The sequence below is a fragment of the Giraffa tippelskirchi genome, chromosome 11 (genome assembly GCF_054371585.1).
Source record: "Giraffa tippelskirchi isolate mGirTip1 chromosome 11, T2T-mGirTip1v1.2.pri, whole genome shotgun sequence".
NCBI lineage: Eukaryota > Metazoa > Chordata > Mammalia > Artiodactyla > Giraffidae > Giraffa > Giraffa tippelskirchi.
Genome location: NC_137285.1, coordinates 78,276,536 through 78,296,479, shown reverse-complemented (window position 1 = coordinate 78,296,479; position 19,944 = coordinate 78,276,536). Strand labels below are relative to the sequence as shown.

At 55.5% G+C, this 19,944-nt stretch overlaps 2 long non-coding RNA genes across 2 annotated transcripts in view; one reads left to right on the top strand and one right to left on the bottom strand.

Moving 5' to 3' along the window:
* Nucleotides 1-19,944, bottom strand: part of LOC145527776 (uncharacterized) — a 681,763-nt gene that overhangs the window by 326,501 nt on the left and 335,318 nt on the right. Inside the window, exons 44-46 of the long non-coding RNA XR_014069857.1 lie at nt 19,242-19,353; nt 11,596-11,707; nt 3,961-4,072 (exon numbers count right to left, since the gene is read on the bottom strand). This is a non-coding gene — a long non-coding RNA (uncharacterized LOC145527776). The remainder of the gene's footprint in view (nt 1-3,960; nt 4,073-11,595; nt 11,708-19,241; nt 19,354-19,944) is intronic.
* LOC145527782 (uncharacterized) lies at nt 7,780-10,803 on the top strand. Its single transcript, XR_014069864.1, has 2 exons — nt 7,780-7,955; nt 8,355-10,803. It is a non-coding gene; the product is annotated as an uncharacterized LOC145527782 (long non-coding RNA).

Here is a 19,944-nt window from a genome sequence, read left to right as displayed (position 1 = left end):
CGAGCAGTCAGAAACCCAGAGATTCCCTTGGGAAGTTTTGGGGAAGGGACCTCAGCACGAACCCCAGGAGATGATGTCACCTGCCGGCAACAGAACCCAACAGAACCCGCAATCCGGGTATCCAGGCCTCCAGAGCGGAGAGGAGCCCCCAGCCAGATCACTTGCTGCCAAGATGTTCTGCTGTTTGCCCCTGCCCAGAGGCCGGGGCCTCAGGAGAGCTCACAGGCAGTGTGCGTGGGCACCCTGTCGACGTTGGCTCAGGACACCCCCGAGAGGCCTCTGGCCCTTTGCCCGGAGAAACAGAAAGGTAACACGGGGAGCCCCAGGCCGGGCCAGGCCACCTCTCCCATGCCACCCGGAAACACCGGGTCCTTTGCCTGTGTGTGGGGATGCGGGTTTCTCGGGCTGTGTCCCCCTCAAGGAAGCCCAGGCGGATGTGGGGTCAGAAGCCTGTGGACAAGTTGTGTCCACACCCCAGGGGAGAGCAGGCTGGGCGGGATGGGGAGAGTGTGGGCAGCGCCGGCCCGCCAGGCTGACCTCACACCCTCAGATGGGTCTCTTTCCTCCCGGGTGGGGATCTGAGCAGACACACGTCTCTGACCCTTCTGGGAAGAGAAGTTCGAGCAGGCAGAAGCAGCGGCTCCACTGGCCAGGCCCAGCTCGGAAAACTCCCAGCATGGCTGGCTGACGGTCACTGTCGTTGCAGAGCTTCCCACGTGATGAGGCCGAGGACGGGGACACCCCATCCAGCTCCCAGAGGGAGGGGTCGGAGCACCACCCGCCCGCCCGTGAGGCCCAGTGCAGGCTCCAGGTCAGCGTGCCCACGGAGGCATCAGCCCCACCGGGGGAGACGCGGAGGTGGGGAAGGCCTGCTGCCGAGACACCGCCCAGGATACAGCCGGCGGCCCAGTCTGAGGCTGCCACGGAGCTCAGCACACCCGGCTCCGACCCAGAGTCCAGAGAACCCCGGCCTCTGAGGCACCAGGAGGACCTGGAGCCCAGCACGCCAGAGCACAGAGGTGAGGACGCTGGGGCTGGTGCACGGGAGTGTGTGGGGAGGGGTGCTGAGCTACACAGGGACGAGTCCCCGAAAGCTGCTGCTGGGCCTGCAGCAAGCGCTGGCCTCACACCCCCCGCCCCCCATCTTGCACACTTCAGTCCCAAAAGACATCTGACGCTGGGTATTCTTTGGGAACCTCTTGGAAGGTTTCTGTCCCGGGGTACGCACATGCCAAGGCTGGCCTGTGGGCAAACTTTGCTTCTCCCCCAACTCTAGCACTGGCCTCCAACTGGAACCAGGCTCCACTTCCCAGACCTGTCCCTAAAGAGGTGGTGGCTCCAGGTGCAGGACCCAGGGATCCACCGAGGGCAGATGGAGAACCGAGACTTGCCCTCGCAGAGACACCAGGCCAGCTGGGTACTGGCCAGCACACCGGGCAGATCGGATCTCCGTGCCTGCAGGACCCCCAGCCCCAGGCACCCCCTGGGTGAGATGATGTCCCACCCCCTCAGCGAGAACCTCCACCTCCACGTGCACCTCTACCTGCTCGGGCTTTGGCAAGAGAACCCGAGGCAGAGGAGGAGTCACCGCCTCGGCAGGGAGAGCCTGCCCTGGCTCCCGCGCAACACCCAGATGCCCACGATCACTCACCCAGCCCTGCAGGGAGAAAGAGCCCCCGCTCTGGACAGAGACCCAGAGCCCTTGCCGGAAACACCACGTCCAGGGGAGCGGTCGGCTCTGCAGCCTCCATCCCTGTCTGCTCACCGTGGATGCCGGCAACTCGGTCTGCCCCCAGGGGACATGGAGTTCCTTTCCCCTGAACTGCTTTGCATTTGGTTTCTTTCCACCTTTCTGGTGATGTTTTATTTTTTGTATGGTTTCCTGTATTTTTGTTGGTTAAGTTGGGATTAGTAAACTTTTTCATCATTGTTGCAATCTGGGATCACTGTTGTGTAACTCTGGTGATACTGTGTTACCATCACCACTTTGTAGTTTCAGACCCGTTCGATCTTTATGCCCCACCCCCCAACAAAGCCTGGATTCAAGGCAAGCACGCCCTGTTCATCCCTCCCCCCGATCCTGAACACAATTTCATCTTTTCTTTCTGCATTCCTTCCTATATTCTTGGTGTCCCCAAACAATGACTCTCAGTGAAATGACTGAAGGAGTGTTTTTCGGACTCTCCACCTATTGTAAGACTCCATTGGAGAGTTCTCATTTTTATGTCATTTGAACTAGCCTTTGATAGCTGAAAGGACGGTGTACGTCCTTTCAAGATACCATGTGCCAAACGAAGCCCTTTTGGCAACTGCCATCATTATCTCCAGGCAGGCATTGCTGTTTGAAGGGTGACATCTCAGCCAGAAGGCAGAGGCTGAGCTCCTCTTGTTGCACCAGCTCCCAAAAGAAGCCAAGAAAGGGAGCTGGAACAACAAACCACCCCCATGCCCAGGAAAGCGTTCTTCATGACAGAAGGCTAGAAAATGACCCAACATCCTTGTGGCCCAGAACCACTCTAGAAAATCACTGTTCCATAAAAAAGAGAAACACATGGGAAGTTCCAAGGAGAGGCAATGCCCATGGCCAGTGTACTTGAGAGACGGCCTGACCGCTCCGGGGAAGACACGCACCGACGGAACCCCTTGGGAAACAGCAGTGATAGTCCTCACCGTCGTAAGGGTTTCCTCTGGGGACAACCTGCCCTGGGCACCACACGAGGGAGCAGACCGGCTTCTCTTCCTCTGCCCCCACACCATTCACTCATGAAGGCAGCTCAGGTGTTCTCATGCCCTGCCTGCCTGCCTGCCTGGCTCATCCGTGAGCTGTGACCACCTCCAGGGTAGGACTCCACCTTTTCCTCTCTGTGTACCGTGAATCTGCACACAGTGGGCTTTCAGAACCTTAGGAGACTTGAGCCATTCCCGCTCGAGCCAGAACCCTCCCCAGGAAGGAAAACAGCTGTGGAGTCATTTTGGCCCCAGCACTGGTTCCGAAAGCCTGGCGGCTCCTACAGCCTCTACGGTGTGAAGAGGGAGGTCCCTTTTGACAGAGCTTTCCGGCTCTCAGATCTAAGCTGTTGTTTCACTGTCAGCTGTGTCTCTTCCGTTGCAGCCAGGTGGGCCACGCTGCTCCAAAGGAGCTCACAAGCTGAGTTTCAAGGGAGGACAGGGATGGCTACAACGTGCTGCAAACTGAGTGAGGGTCCCCACAATCCTCAGCAAAGGTCTGTGGTGTGCAAGTGGGGAGTAGAGGGCCCCCAAGTTCCAAAGGAAGGGAGGTAGTCGGGAGCTAAAGCCCTTGGCTGCTGTGGTAGCAGCTGCAGATGGCAGCTCGTCCACAGTGCACTTCGAATGAGGTCATATGAGCGGGACTCTGGAAATGGCTCCGAAATCAAGAGAAAGGGGTCAGGGTATGTGGGAATCCGGCGGGGGTGGGGGGTGGATGAAGGAAGGTGTCCCTCCTCTCTCCAGTGCAATTTGGTTTGGTGAGTCTCAAAGCTACCAGATGGCACTTCCCAAGTCAGGCCCCCGCAGGAATCAGGGTGGGCTGCCTGCCTCGGCCCCTGCCACAGGGACAAGCCACACCAGTGGCCTCCCTGAGCTCCAATGGCCGGATCTGGGGGGTCCTGTCTGGGTGCACACCTCCTTGCTGTGGCCAAGCTCCCCCCTTCTCTGAGCACCAGCTTCATCCTCTCGAATGAGGACATCGATTGCTACCTTGGCACGTTACTCTCTTCATCCTCTGAAGGCTCATTAGGCTTATCCTACAATTACTAGCTGGCCCGAAGAGATATCTCCTGAATCCAGATTAACCTGGAGTCTCCCAGGCTCATCTGGCATGTCTTCCCTGAAGTCTGCCAAAACCCACACCCTTGCATTTCCAGGGACTCCCCTTAGCCAGCTGGGCAGAAAACCCAGCATGCTTCAAACAAGCTGACAGACAAGTGGGAGAGGACTCACGGGCAGACGGCTTCCCTCAGGTCTCGGGTGGAGCTCTGGGACCACAGCAGCAACGGGCCATCCCAGGCCCTGGGCTCAGCAGCGCCCTCATTCTCAGGCCGGCGGCTCTGCCCTGAGGGGAGCAGGAACGTCACCAACTGCCGCAGGCGGACCTCAAGCCCCTCCCACTGCTGGAGCCTGACCTGCCCCGGCCCCACCCCTTCCCCTACCCCAGCAGGACGAGAGCTCGTCTTCCCCTGGCTTCCAACGGGAGGCCCGGCCCTGGGCCCCGATTGGGCACTGCCCCAGCCCGGAGCCAATCACAGTGGCCAGGGAGGTGGAACGCACCGATTGGCCAGGGCCAGGTCATGTGACCATACTCCCCAGGAAACTCAAATATTACCAAGGTTCCCTAAGAAACCAATGAACAAAATTATCCAGTAAAGGCAAACCGTACTTTTTAATGAGGCCAATGTCACAGAAAAAAAAAAAAAATGCTCCACAGTAAACTGCTCAAGGAAGCTACTAAATAAACTTTCAGAAAAGTTTAGTAGGTTTTTTTTTTTAAAATAGGGTGACGGAGAGATATACCTTTCCCATCTATGTGAATTTAGGTTTAAACTAGATTTCCCTTGGCTATTATATAAGACAAAAAAACCCACATCACCCTCTTTCACTCCCCCCCACCCCCAAAAAGTGTTTTAATCTATTGAATTTTTGTGTCCTCAGTTGTGTCTGATTCACGGCAACTCACGAACTCTACACAGCCAGGCTCTTCCGTCCATGGAATTCAGGGCAATTTTTCTGTCCCAGTAAATGCCCACCCTGGGTGATCCAAAGGCAAGGGCTCAGAGGCTCCTGAGAGACTAACTAACTCCTTTCAGCTGAGCACAGAGCTGGCTCCTCACTGGGATGCCTGTGGCCTGGGGCTCCCAGAGGGGAGAGCAGCACTCGCCCCACCGTGTGGTCACTGCTGGAAGTGCAGGCTGCTCCTCACTCCCCCTTGACAGTGTCCCTGAGGGCAGAACAGTGTGAATCGAATCAAGGTGGAAATGCAAAGTCCAATGCAACCAACCTTCCCACAAGGTCTCCAAAACCACTCAGGAACAGGGAATTGGAAACTGCAGGGGATGACATGAATGGAGATGGAGACTGGACACCTTACACCGAGTTCACTTCCAGTTATCCCTAGACAAACTTTCCATGAAAACTTGTCACAAATCTAGAAGAACAATGAGCAGAAACCGGACACGTGCTTTGAGTCTTCACACACAAAACTAAAAGGCAGTCCACAAAAAAAACCCAGAGAATACAGTGGACTTTGCAAAATCAAAGATATCTACTGTGGGAAAGACCTCATGACAAAAGCAAAAGACAGGTCATACATCGCGAGACGAATGAGTGGAAACACAAAGCTTATCAAGGATGTGTCTCCAAACAGACAAAGAACGCCAACACAACAAGCCTGTGAAAACTAGGGAAAGGTCTGAAGGGACACCAGACGGAGGAAGACACACACAGAGTATCCCGGATGATGTCCAGCACTGAGGGCCTGAAGAAACAACAGTCTAGTTGCACCCCCTCAGGCCTGTGTGACCGTGGATGAGGCCTCTGTTTCCCGGTGGCTCTGAGACATGGACAGGGAGGAAGGGGAAGAGAAGTCACTTGCATTTCTAATACTCACAGCAAAGTCTTCCAATGAGAAGGGAATTATCACCCCCACTGCCAATGCCATTCACTGAAGTGATACCCACGAGTCCATCTACCCCAGAAGGGAAGGATGGACCTGTTCTCACAAAACGGCGAGAGATGGAAGGAGGAAGATCAAGCCCACACCAATCACTGGAAAGAGAAGCTGTGCTCAGGGCTTGAAAGAATTCCTATTGGGAAAATCATGTCACAGCCCCACATGGCAATCCACAGCTTCCATGCTATTCCTCCCAAAATGCCAATGCATTTTCGCACCGAACAAAGAATTGCAAAGGGGGTACGGAAACAGAAAGGAGCCTACATTGTCAATACAATCCGACGAAAAAGCCCCGATACGGACATCCAAGGTTGTGTGAAAGGAAATTAGACGACCAAACTAGGATCCTCAGGAGAGTATCGGAGAAGGCAATGGCGACCCACTCCAGTACTCTTGCCTGGAAAATGTCCTGGACGGAGGAGCCTGGTAGGCTGCAGGCCATGGGGTCATGCAGAGTCAGACACGACTGAAGTGACTTAGCAGCAGCAGCAGCAGCAGCAGGACAGTATGCTATTGGGAATACAACAACACACACAGATCCAGATCGATGGAATAAAGTTGAGGGTCCAGAAACAAACCCCAGCATCCATGGTCAACTCATCTCTGACACAGACGGGGAGAATATCCAAATGGGAACAGGAAAGCCTCTTCAATCAATGTCCATGGGAAAACCAGACAGCTACATCTGAAGAACGCTATTGGTTTTGATCTCATACCACCTCAATATCGGGGAAAAACCTCACCCTAAAGACTGATGTCATGAGATAGCTAGAAAGAAGCGTAGGTCAAAGGCTCCTTAACATCAGAGTCTCCTTGCCATTTGCTGGGCGGAGGTCGAAATGGGTCTCTTCAAGTAAGGGAAAGAGGTAAACGAAGTACACCACTGGGTTTCCATCCAATGGAACCTCTTCACAACAGAGAAGCTAAGCATTCACAAATGCAAAAGATAGGAAATGGAACACGAGAGACTCCTTGCAAGTGGTGTATCTGAGAAGGGGTTCATATGGAAAGAGACGAAGAATGCACAGCACTCAGATTCCAAGAAACACCACCACCACCCTTGACCCTTCCCCCATGACCAACTCTGACCTAAAGCCTTTCTCTCCCTCTAACCTATCCCTAAAACATAACCGTCATCTAATCATATACATGTGCATCCCTAGCATCCATCCATCCATCCACACACGAGAGAGAAAGAGGAAGACACAGACGGAATTGAGAAAGGAAAAGAGAGGGACACAGCCAGAGAGAGACACGGAACCAAAGAGAGGAAAGGAGTCGATGGTCCAGACTTTTCCTCAATCTGTCTCGAAGGTAGAAGCAATGACAGCGCCCTTCCACCCCAGAAGGGGGAAAAGGACGGAAGGTTTGGAGAGGAAAAGACAAGAACGCAGGGAGCCAGTAGAAGCTCAGCCACCCGCAGAAGCCGAGCTGGGACACTTCAACAGAATCTCAATGGAAACAGAGGACCAGAAAGTTGGCTACTCTTTTCTATAAGAGAGGGAGACCTTCGAGTCTTCCTTTCGGTCCTCCAACTTGGATGCGGGGTCTCAAAACAGTCAGGAGGGGGAGTGCCTTTTCCTGGGTACCACGGCACATCCAGGCCTCGTTCTGCCCCATTCTGTGCTGTGTCAGCCCTGGATGGAATCTTTCTTTCTGAAGTCTCAGCGCACGAGCTCCACGTGATATCGGCCCCAGGTGGAAAGGCATGGAGCTGCTCGTAGGCCGACAGGCCTAGGAAGCAGATGGGAGAATGACCCCCACTCTGCAGATGGAGAGACTGGGGAAACCCTGAGGGGCATATGGTTGTCAAGGGCCACACCACTTATGAGAAGAAGGAGCCTGGTCTGAGAGCAGCATGGTCCTCGGAGCTCAGGCCCTGGCTGAACCCAGGCCTCCCCAGGGCTGTGGGCTGGGCCGTGTGGGTGTCACTGTGCCTGCACATGGCCTAAGGGGGGTGATCGAGCAGTCAGAAACCCAGAGATTCCCTTGGGAAGTTTTGGGGAAGGGACCTCAGCACGAACCCCAGGAGATGATGTCACCTGCCGGCAACAGAACCCAACAGAACCCGCAATCCGGGTATCCAGGCCTCCAGAGCGGAGAGGAGCCCCCAGCCAGATCACTTGCTGCCAAGATGTTCTGCTGTTTGACCCTGCCCAGAGGCCGGGGCCTCAGGAGAGCTCACAGGCAGTGTGCGTGGGCACCCTGTCGACGTTGGCTCAGGACACCCCCGAGAGGCCTCTGGCCCTTTGCCCGGAGAAACAGAAAGGTAACACGGGGAGCCCCAGGCCGGGCCAGGCCACCTCTCCCATGCCACCCGGAAACACCGGGTCCTTTGCCTGTGTGTGGGGATGCGGGTTTCTCGGGCTGTGTCCCCCTCAAGGAAGCCCAGGCGGATGTGGGGTCAGAAGCCTGTGGACAAGTTGTGTCCACACCCCAGGGGAGAGCAGGCTGGGCGGGATGGGGAGAGTGTGGGCAGCGCCGGCCCGCCAGGCTGACCTCACACCCTCAGATGGGTCTCTTTCCTCCCGGGTGGGGATCTGAGCAGACACACGTCTCTGACCCTTCTGGGAAGAGAAGTTCGAGCAGGCAGAAGCAGCGGCTCCACTGGCCAGGCCCAGCTCGGAAAACTCCCAGCATGGCTGGCTGACGGTCACTGTCGTTGCAGAGCTTCCCACGTGATGAGGCCGAGGACGGGGACACCCCATCCAGCTCCCAGAGGGAGGGGTCGGAGCACCACCCGCCCGCCCGTGAGGCCCAGTGCAGGCTCCAGGTCAGCGTGCCCACGGAGGCATCAGCCCCACCGGGGGAGACGCGGAGGTGGGGAAGGCCTGCTGCTGAGACACCGCCCAGGATACAGCCGGCGGCCCAGTCTGAGGCTGCCATGGAGCTCAGCACACCCGGCTCCGACCCAGAGTCCAGAGAACCCCGGCCTCTGAGGCACCAGGAGGACCTGGAGCCCAGCACGCCAGAGCACAGAGGTGAGGACGCTGGGGCTGGTGCACGGGAGTGTGTGGGGAGGGGTGCTGAGCTACACAGGGACGAGTCCCCGAAAGCTGCTGCTGGGCCTGCAGCAAGCGCTGGCCTCACACCCCCCGCCCCCCATCTTGCACACTTCAGTCCCAAAAGACATCTGACGCTGGGTATTCTTTGGGAACCTCTTGGAAGGTTTCTGTCCCGGGGTACGCACATGCCAAGGCTGGCCTGTGGGCAAACCTTGCTTCTCCCCCAACTCTAGCACTGGCCTCCAACTGGAACCAGGCTCCACTTCCCAGACCTGTCCCTAAAGAGGTGGTGGCTCCAGGTGCAGGACCCAGGGATCCACCGAGGGCAGATGGAGAAGCGAGACTTGCCCTCGCAGAGACACCAGGCCAGCAGGGTACTGGCCAGCACACCGGGCAGATCGGATCTCCGTGCCTGCAGGACCCCCAGCCCCAGGCACTGATGTCCCACCCCCTCAGCAAGAACCTCCACCTCCACGTGCACCTCTACCTGCTCGGGCTTTGGCAAGAGAACCCGAGGCAGAGGAGGAGTCACCGCCTCGGCAGGGAGAGCCTGCCCTGGCTCCCGCGCAACACCCAGATGCCCACGATCACTCACCCAGCCCTGCAGGGAGAAAGAGCCCCCGCTCTGGACAGAGACCCAGAGCCCTTGCCGGAAACACCACGTCCAGGGGAGCGGTCGGCTCTGCAGCCTCCATCCCTGTCTGCTCACCGTGGATGCCGGCAACTCGGTCTGCCCCCAGGGGACATGGAGTTCCTTTCCCCTGAACTGCTTTGCATTTGGTTTCTTTCCACCTTTCTGGTGATGTTTTATTTTTTGTATGGTTTCCTGTATTTTTGTTGGTTAAGTTGGGATTAGTAAACTTTTTCATCATTGTTGCAATCTGGGATCACTGTTGTGTAACTCTGGTGATACTGTGTTACCATCACCACTTTGTAGTTTCAGACCCGTTCGATCTTTATGCCCCACCCCCCAACAAAGCCTGGATTCAAGGCAAGCACGCCCTGTTCATCCCTCCCCCCGATCCTGAACACAATTTCATCTTTTCTTTCTGCATTCCTTCCTATATTCTTGGTGTCCCCAATCAATGACTCTCAGTGAAATGACTGAAGGAGTGTTTTTCGGACTCTCCACCTACTGTAAGACTCCATTGGAGAGTTCTCATTTTTATGTCATTTGAACTAGCCTTTGATAGCTGAAAGGACGGTGTACGTCCTTTCAAGATACCATGTGCCAAACGAAGCCCTTTTGGCAACTGCCATCATTATCTCCAGGCAGGCATTGCTGTTTGAAGGGTGACATCTCAGCCAGAAGGCAGAGGCTGAGCTCCTCTTGTTGCACCAGCTCCCAAAAGAGGCCAAGAAAGGGAGCTGGAACAACAAACCACCCCCATGCCCAGGAAAGCGTTCTTCATGACAGAAGGCTAGAAAATGACCCAACATCCTTGTGGCCCAGAACCACTCTAGAAAATCACTGTTCCATAAAAAAGAGAAACACATGGGAAGTTCCAAGGAGAGGCAATGCCCATGGCCAGTGTACTTGAGAGACGGCCTGACCGCTCCGGGGAAGACACGCACCGACGGAACCCCTTGGGAAACAGCAGTGATAGTCCTCACCGTCGTAAGGGTTTCCTCTGGGGACAACCTGCCCTGGGCACCACACGAGGGAGCAGACCGGCTTCTCTTCCTCTGCCCCCACACCATTCACTCATGAAGGCAGCTCAGGTGTTCTCATGCCCTGCCTGCCTGCCTGCCTGGCTCATCCGTGAGCTGTGACCACCTCCAGGGTAGGACTCCACCTTTTCCTCTCTGTGTACCGTGAATCTGCACACAGTGGGCTTTCAGAACCTTAGGAGACTTGAGCCATTCCCGCTCGAGCCAGAACCCTCCCCAGGAAGGAAAACAGCTGTGGAGTCATTTTGGCCCCAGCACTGGTTCCGAAAGCCTGGCGGCTCCTACAGCCTCTACGGTGTGAAGAGGGAGGTCCCTCTTGACAGAGCTTTCCGGCTCTCAGATCTAAGCTGTTGTTTCACTGTCAGCTGTGTCTCTTCCGTTGCAGCCAGGTGGGCCACGCTGCTCCAAAGGAGCTCACAAGCTGAGTTTCAAGGGAGGACAGGGATGGCTACAACGTGCTGCAAACTGAGTGAGGGTCCCCACAATCCTCAGCAAAGGTCTGTGGTGTGCAAGTGGGGAGTAGAGGGCCCCCAAGTTCCAAAGGAAGGGAGGTAGTCGGGAGCTAAAGCCCTTGGCTGCTGTGGTAGCAGCTGCAGATGGCAGCTCGTCCACAGTGCACTTCGAATGAGGTCATATGAGCGGGACTCTGGAAATGGCTCCGAAATCAAGAGAAAGGGGTCAGGGTATGTGGGAATCCGGCGGGGGTGGGGGGTGGATGAAGGAAGGTGTCCCTCCTCTCTCCAGTGCAATTTGGTTTGGTGAGTCTCAAAGCTACCAGATGGCACTTCCCAAGTCAGGCCCCCGCAGGAATCAGGGTGGGCTGCCTGCCTCGGCCCCTGCCACAGGGACAAGCCACACCAGTGGCCTCCCTGAGCTCCAATGGCCGGATCTGGGGGGTCCTGTCTGGGTGCACACCTCCTTGCTGTGGCCAAGCTCCCCCCTTCTCTGAGCACCAGCTTCATCCTCTCGAATGAGGACATCGATTGCTACCTTGGCACGTTACTCTCTTCATCCTCTGAAGGCTCATTAGGCTTATCCTACAATTACTAGCTGGCCCGAAGAGATATCTCCTGAATCCAGATTAACCTGGAGTCTCCCAGGCTCATCTGGCATGTCTTCCCTGAAGTCTGCCAAAACCCACACCCTTGCATTTCCAGGGACTCCCCTTAGCCAGCTGGGCAGAAAACCCAGCATGCTTCAAACAAGCTGACAGACAAGTGGGAGAGGACTCACGGGCAGACGGCTTCCCTCAGGTCTCGGGTGGAGCTCTGGGACCACAGCAGCAACGGGCCATCCCAGGCCCTGGGCTCAGCAGCGCCCTCATTCTCAGGCCGGCGGCTCTGCCCTGAGGGGAGCAGGAACGTCACCAACTGCCGCAGGCGGACCTCAAGCCCCTCCCACTGCTGGAGCCTGACCTGCCCCGGCCCCACCCCTTCCCCTACCCCAGCAGGACGAGAGCTCGTCTTCCCCTGGCTTCCAACGGGAGGCCCGGCCCTGGGCCCCGATTGGGCACTGCCCCAGCCCGGAGCCAATCACAGTGGCCAGGGAGGTGGAACGCACCGATTGGCCAGGGCCAGGTCATGTGACCATACTCCCCAGGAAACTCAAATATTACCAAGGTTCCCTAAGAAACCAATGAACAAAATTATCCAGTAAAGGCAAACCGTACTTTTTAATGAGGCCAATGTCACAGAAAAAAAAAAAAAATGCTCCACAGTAAACTGCTCAAGGAAGCTACTAAATAAACTTTCAGAAAAGTTTAGTAGGTTTTTTTTTTTAAAATAGGGTGACGGAGAGATATACCTTTCCCATCTATGTGAATTTAGGTTTAAACTAGATTTCCCTTGGCTGTTATATAAGACAAAAAAACCCACATCACCCTCTTTCACTCCCCCCCACCCCCAAAAAGTGTTTTAATCTATTGAATTTTTGTGTCCTCAGTTGTGTCTGATTCACGGCAACTCACGAACTCTACACAGCCAGGCTCTTCCGTCCATGGAATTCAGGGCAATTTTTCTGTCCCAGTAAATGCCCACCCTGGGTGATCCAAAGGCAAGGGCTCAGAGGCTCCTGAGAGACTAACTAACTCCTTTCAGCTGAGCACAGAGCTGGCTCCTCACTGGGATGCCTGTGGCCTGGGGCTCCCAGAGGGGAGAGCAGCACTCGCCCCACCGTGTGGTCACTGCTGGAAGTGCAGGCTGCTCCTCACTCCCCCTTGACAGTGTCCCTGAGGGCAGAACAGTGTGAATCGAATCAAGGTGGAAATGCAAACTCCAATGCAACCAACCTTCCCACAAGGTCTCCAAAACCACTCAGGAACAGGGAATTGGAAACTGCAGGGGATGACATGAATGGAGATGGAGACTGGACACCTTACACCGAGTTCACTTCCAGTTATCCCTAGACAAACTTTCCATGAAAACTTGTCACAAATCTAGAAGAACAATGAGCAGAAACCGGACACGTGCTTTGAGTCTTCACACACAAAACTAAAAGGCAGTCCACAAAAAAAACCCAGAGAATACAGTGGACTTTGCAAAATCAAAGATATCTACTGTGGGAAAGACCTCATGACAAAAGCAAAAGACAGGTCATACATCGCGAGACGAATGAGTGGAAACACAAAGCTTATCAAGGATGTGTCTCCAAACAGACAAAGAACGCCAACACAACAAGCCTGTGAAAACTAGGGAAAGGTCTGAAGGGACACCAGACGGAGGAAGACACACACAGAGTATCCCGGATGATGTCCAGCACTGAGGGCCTGAAGAAACAACAGTCTAGTTGCACCCCCTCAGGCCTGTGTGACCGTGGATGAGGCCTCTGTTTCCCGGTGGCTCTGAGACATGGACAGGGAGGAAGGGGAAGAGAAGTCACTTGCATTTCTAATACTCACAGCAAAGTCTTCCAATGAGAAGGGAATTATCACCCCCACTGCCAATGCCATTCACTGAAGTGATACCCACGAGTCCATCTACCCCAGAAGGGAAGGATGGACCTGTTCTCACAAAACGGCGAGAGATGGAAGGAGGAAGATCAAGCCCACACCAATCACTGGAAAGAGAAGCTGTGCTCAGGGCTTGAAAGAATTCCTATTGGGAAAATCATGTCACAGCCCCACATGGCAATCCACAGCTTCCATGCTATTCCTCCCAAAATGCCAATGCATTTTCGCACCGAACAAAGAATTGCAAAGGGGGTACGGAAACAGAAAGGAGCCTACATTGTCAATACAATCCGACGAAAAAGCCCCGATACGGACATCCAAGGTTGTGTGAAAGGAAATTAGACGACCAAACTAGGATCCTCAGGAGAGTATCGGAGAAGGCAATGGCGACCCACTCCAGTACTCTTGCCTGGAAAATGTCCTGGACGGAGGAGCCTGGTAGGCTGCAGGCCATGGGGTCATGCAGAGTCAGACACGACTGAAGTGACTTAGCCGCAGCAGCAGCAGCAGCAGGACAGTATGCTATTGGGAATACAACAACACACACAGATCCAGATCGATGGAATAAAGTTGAGGGTCCAGAAACAAACCCCAGCATCCATGGTCAACTCATCTCTGACACAGACGGGGAGAATATCCAAATGGGAACAGGAAAGCCTCTTCAATCAATGTCCATGGGAAAACCAGACAGCTACATCTGAAGAACGCTATTGGTTTTGATCTCATACCACCTCAATATCGGGGAAAAACCTCACCCTAAAGACTGATGTCATGAGATAGCTAGAAAGAAGCGTAGGTCAAAGGCTCCTTAACATCAGAGTCTCCTTGCCATTTGCTGGGCGGAGGTCGAAATGGGTCTCTTCAAGTAAGGGAAAGAGGTAAACGAAGTACACCACGGGGTTTCCATCCAATGGAACCTCTTCACAACAGAGAAGCTAAGCATTCACAAATGCAAAAGATAGGAAACGGAACACGAGAGACTCCTTGCAAGTGGTGTATCTGAGAAGGGGTTCATATGGAAAGAGGAAGAATGCACAGCACTCAGATTCCAAGAAACACCACCACCACCCTTGACCCTTCCCCCATGACCAACTCTGACCTAAAGCCTTTCTCTCCCTCTAACCTATCCCTAAAACATAACCCTCATCTAATCATATACATGTGCATCCCTAGCATCCATCCATCCATCCACACACGAGAGAGAAAGAGGAAGACACAGACGGAATTGAGAAAGGAAAAGAGAGGGACACAGCCAGAGAGAGACACGGAACCAAAGAGAGGAAAGGAGTCGATGGTCCAGACTTTTCCTCAATCTGTCTCGAAGGTAGAAGCAATGACAGCGCCCTTCCACCCCAGAAGGGGGAAAAGGACGGAAGGTTTGGAGAGGAAAAGACAAGAACGCAGGGAGCCAGTAGAAGCTCAGCCACCCGCAGAAGCCGAGCTGGGACACTTCAACAGAATCTCAATGGAAACAGAGGACCAGAAAGTTGGCTAATCTTTTCTATAAGAGAGGGAGACCTTCGAGTCTTCCTTTCGGTCCTCCAACTTGGATGCGGGGTCTCAAAACAGTCAGGAGGGGGAGTGCCTTTTCCTGGGTACCACGGCGCATCCAGGCCTCGTTCTGCCCCATTCTGTGCTGTGCCAGCCCTGGATGGAATCTTTCTTTCTGAAGTCTCAGCGCACGAGCTCCACGTGATATCGGCCCCAGGTGGAAAGGCATGGAGCTGCTCGTAGGCCGACAGGCTTAGGAAGCAGATGGGAGAATGACCCCCACTCTGCAGATGGAGAGACTGGGGAAACCCTGAGGGGCATATGGTTGTCAAGGGCCACACCACTTATGAGAAGAAGGAGCCTGGTCTGAGAGCAGCATGGTCCTCGGAGCTCAGGCCCTGGCTGAACCCAGGCCTCCCCAGGGCTGTGGGCTGGGCCGTGTGGGTGTCACTGTGCCTGCACATGGCCTAAGGGGGGTGATCGAGCAGTCAGAAACCCAGAGATTCCCTTGGGAAGTTTTGGGGAAGGGACCTCAGCACGAACCCCAGGAGATGATGTCACCTGCCGGCAACAGAACCCAACAGAACCCGCAATCCGGGTATCCAGGCCTCCAGAGCGGAGAGGAGCCCCCAGCCAGATCACTTGCTGCCAAGATGTTCTGCTGTTTGCCCCTGCCCAGAGGCCGGGGCCTCAGGAGAGCTCACAGGCAGTGTGCGTGGGCACCCTGTCGACGTTGGCTCAGGACACCCCCGAGAGGCCTCTGGCCCTTTGCCCGGAGAAACAGAAAGGTAACACGGGGAGCCCCAGGCCGGGCCAGGCCACCTCTCCCATGCCACCCGGAAACACCGGGTCCTTTGCCTGTGTGTGGGGATGCGGGTTTCTCGGGCTGTGTCCCCCTCAAGGAAGCCCAGGCGGATGTGGGGTCAGAAGCCTGTGGACAAGTTGTGTCCACACCCCAGGGGAGAGCAGGCTGGGCGGGATGGGGAGAGTGTGGGCAGCGCCGGCCCGCCAGGCTGACCTCACACCCTCAGATGGGTCTCTTTCCTCCCGGGTGGGGATCTGAGCAGACACACGTCTCTGACCCTTCTGGGAAGAGAAGTTCGAGCAGGCAGAAGCAGCGGCTCCACTGGCCAGGCCCAGCTCGGAAAACTCCCAGCATGGCTGGCTGACGGTCACTGTCGTTGCAGAGCTTCCCACGGGATGAGGCCGAGGACGGGGACACCCCATCCAGCTCCCAGAGGGAGGGGTCGGAGCACCACCCGCCCGCCCGTGAGGCCCAGTGCAGGCTCCAGGTCAGCGTGCCCACGGAGGCATCAGCCCCACCGGGGGAGACGCGGAGGTGGGGAAGGCCTGCTGCCGAGACACCGCCCAGGATACAGCCGGCGGCCCAGTCTGAGGCTGCCATGGAGCTCAGCACACCCGGCTCCGACCCAGAGTCCAGAGAACCCCGGCCTCTGAGGCACCAGGAGGACCTGGAGCCCAGCACGCCAGAGCACAGAGGTGAGGACGCTGGGGCTGGTGCACGGGAGTGTGTGGGGAGGGGTGCTGAGCTACACAGGGACGAGTCCCCGAAAGCTGCTGCTGGGCCTGCAGCAAGCGCTGGCCTCACACCCCCCGCCCCCCATCTTGCACACTTCAGTCCCAAAAGACATCTGACGCTGGGTATTCTTTGGGAACCTCTTGGAAGGTTTCTGTCCCGGGGTACGCACATGCCAAGGCTGGCCTGTGGGCAAACTTTGCTTCTCCCCCAACTCTAGCACTGGCCTCCAACTGGAACCAGGCTCCACTTCCCAGACCTGTCCCTAAAGAGGTGGTGGCTCCAGGTGCAGGACCCAGGGATCCACCGAGGGCAGATGGAGAACCGAGACTTGCCCTCGCAGAGACACCAGGCCAGCTGGGTACTGGCCAGCACACCGGGCAGATCGGATCTCCGTGCCTGCAGGACCCCCAGCCCCAGGCACCCCCTGGGTGAGATGATGTCCCACCCCCTCAGCGAGAACCTCCACCTCCACGTGCACCTCTACCTGCTCGGGCTTTGGCAAGAGAACCCGAGGCAGAGGAGGAGTCACCGCCTCGGCAGGGAGAGCCTGCCCTGGCTCCCGCGCAACACCCAGATGCCCACGATCACTCACCCAGCCCTGCAGGGAGAAAGAGCCCCCGCTCTGGACAGAGACCCAGAGCCCTTGCCGGAAACACCACGTCCAGGGGAGCGGTCGGCTCTGCAGCCTCCATCCCTGTCTGCTCACCGTGGATGCCGGCAACTCGGTCTGCCCCCAGGGGACATGGAGTTCCTTTCCCCTGAACTGCTTTGCATTTGGTTTCTTTCCACCTTTCTGGTGATGTTTTATTTTTTGTATGGTTTCCTGTATTTTTGTTGGTTAAGTTGGGATTAGTAAACTTTTTCATCATTGTTGCAATCTGGGATCACTGTTGTGTAACTCTGGTGATACTGTGTTACCATCACCACTTTGTAGTTTCAGACCCGTTCGATCTTTATGCCCCACCCCCCAACAAAGCCTGGATTCAAGGCAAGCACGCCCTGTTCATCCCTCCCCCCGATCCTGAACACAATTTCATCTTTTCTTTCTGCATTCCTTCCTATATTCTTGGTGTCCCCAAACAATGACTCTCAGTGAAATGACTGAAGGAGTGTTTTTCGGACTCTCCACCTATTGTAAGACTCCATTGGAGAGTTCTCATTTTTATGTCATTTGAACTAGCCTTTGATAGCTGAAAGGACGGTGTACGTCCTTTCAAGATACCATGTGCCAAACGAAGCCCTTTTGGCAACTGCCATCATTATCTCCAGGCAGGCATTGCTGTTTGAAGGGTGACATCTCAGCCAGAAGGCAGAGGCTGAGCTCCTCTTGTTGCACCAGCTCCCAAAAGAAGCCAAGAAAGGGAGCTGGAACAACAAACCACCCCCATGCCCAGGAAAGCGTTCTTCATGACAGAAGGCTAGAAAATGACCCAACATCCTTGTGGCCCAGAACCACTCTAGAAAATCACTGTTCCATAAAAAAGAGAAACACATGGGAAGTTCCAAGGAGAGGCAATGCCCATGGCCAGTGTACTTGAGAGACGGCCTGACCGCTCCGGGGAAGACACGCACCGACGGAACCCCTTGGGAAACAGCAGTGATAGTCCTCACCGTCGTAAGGGTTTCCTCTGGGGACAACCTGCCCTGGGCACCACACGAGGGAGCAGACCGGCTTCTCTTCCTCTGCCCCCACACCATTCACTCATGAAGGCAGCTCAGGTGTTCTCATGCCCTGCCTGCCTGCCTGCCTGGCTCATCCGTGAGCTGTGACCACCTCCAGGGTAGGACTCCACCTTTTCCTCTCTGTGTACCGTGAATCTGCACACAGTGGGCTTTCAGAACCTTAGGAGACTTGAGCCATTCCCGCTCGAGCCAGAACCCTCCCCAGGAAGGAAAACAGCTGTGGAGTCATTTTGGCCCCAGCACTGGTTCCGAAAGCCTGGCGGCTCCTACAGCCTCTACGGTGTGAAGAGGGAGGTCCCTTTTGACAGAGCTTTCCGGCTCTCAGATCTAAGCTGTTGTTTCACTGTCAGCTGTGTCTCTTCCGTTGCAGCCAGGTGGGCCACGCTGCTCCAAAGGAGCTCACAAGCTGAGTTTCAAGGGAGGACAGGGATGGCTACAACGTGCTGCAAACTGAGTGAGGGTCCCCACAATCCTCAGCAAAGGTCTGTGGTGTGCAAGTGGGGAGTAGAGGGCCCCCAAGTTCCAAAGGAAGGGAGGTAGTCGGGAGCTAAAGCCCTTGGCTGCTGTGGTAGCAGCTGCAGATGGCAGCTCGTCCACAGTGCACTTCGAATGAGGTCATATGAGCGGGACTCTGGAAATGGCTCCGAAATCAAGAGAAAGGGGTCAGGGTATGTGGGAATCCGGCGGGGGTGGGGGGTGGATGAAGGAAGGTGTCCCTCCTCTCTCCAGTGCAATTTGGTTTGGTGAGTCTCAAAGCTACCAGATGGCACTTCCCAAGTCAGGCCCCCGCAGGAATCAGGGTGGGCTGCCTGCCTCGGCCCCTGCCACAGGGACAAGCCACACCAGTGGCCTCCCTGAGCTCCAATGGCCGGATCTGGGGGGTCCTGTCTGGGTGCACACCTCCTTGCTGTGGCCAAGCTCCCCCCTTCTCTGAGCACCAGCTTCATCCTCTCGAATGAGGACATCGATTGCTACCTTGGCACGTTACTCTCTTCATCCTCTGAAGGCTCATTAGGCTTATCCTACAATTACTAGCTGGCCCGAAGAGATATCTCCTGAATCCAGATTAACCTGGAGTCTCCCAGGCTCATCTGGCATGTCTTCCCTGAAGTCTGCCAAAACCCACACCCTTGCATTTCCAGGGACTCCCCTTAGCCAGCTGGGCAGAAAACCCAGCATGCTTCAAACAAGCTGACAGACAAGTGGGAGAGGACTCACGGGCAGACGGCTTCCCTCAGGTCTCGGGTGGAGCTCTGGGACCACAGCAGCAACGGGCCATCCCAGGCCCTGGGCTCAGCAGCGCCCTCATTCTCAGGCCGGCGGCTCTGCCCTGAGGGGAGCAGGAACGTCACCAACTGCCGCAGGCGGACCTCAAGCCCCTCCCACTGCTGGAGCCTGACCTGCCCCGGCCCCACCCCTTCCCCTACCCCAGCAGGACGAGAGCTCGTCTTCCCCTGGCTTCCAACGGGAGGCCCGGCCCTGGGCCCCGATTGGGCACTGCCCCAGCCCGGAGCCAATCACAGTGGCCAGGGAGGTGGAACGCACCGATTGGCCAGGGCCAGGTCATGTGACCATACTCCCCAGGAAACTCAAATATTACCAAGGTTCCCTAAGAAACCAATGAACAAAATTATCCAGTAAAGGCAAACCGTACTTTTTAATGAGGCCAATGTCACAGAAAAAAAAAAAAAAAATGCTCCCCAGTAAACTGCTCAAGGAAGCTACTAAATAAACTTTCAGAAAAGTTTAGTAGGTTTTTTTTTTTAAAATAGGGTGACGGAGAGATATACCTTTCCCATCTATGTGAATTTAGGTTTAAACTAGATTTCCCTTGGCTATTATATAAGACAAAAAAACCCACATCACCCTCTTTCACTCCCCCCCACCCCCAAAAAGTGTTTTAATCTATTGAATTTTTGTG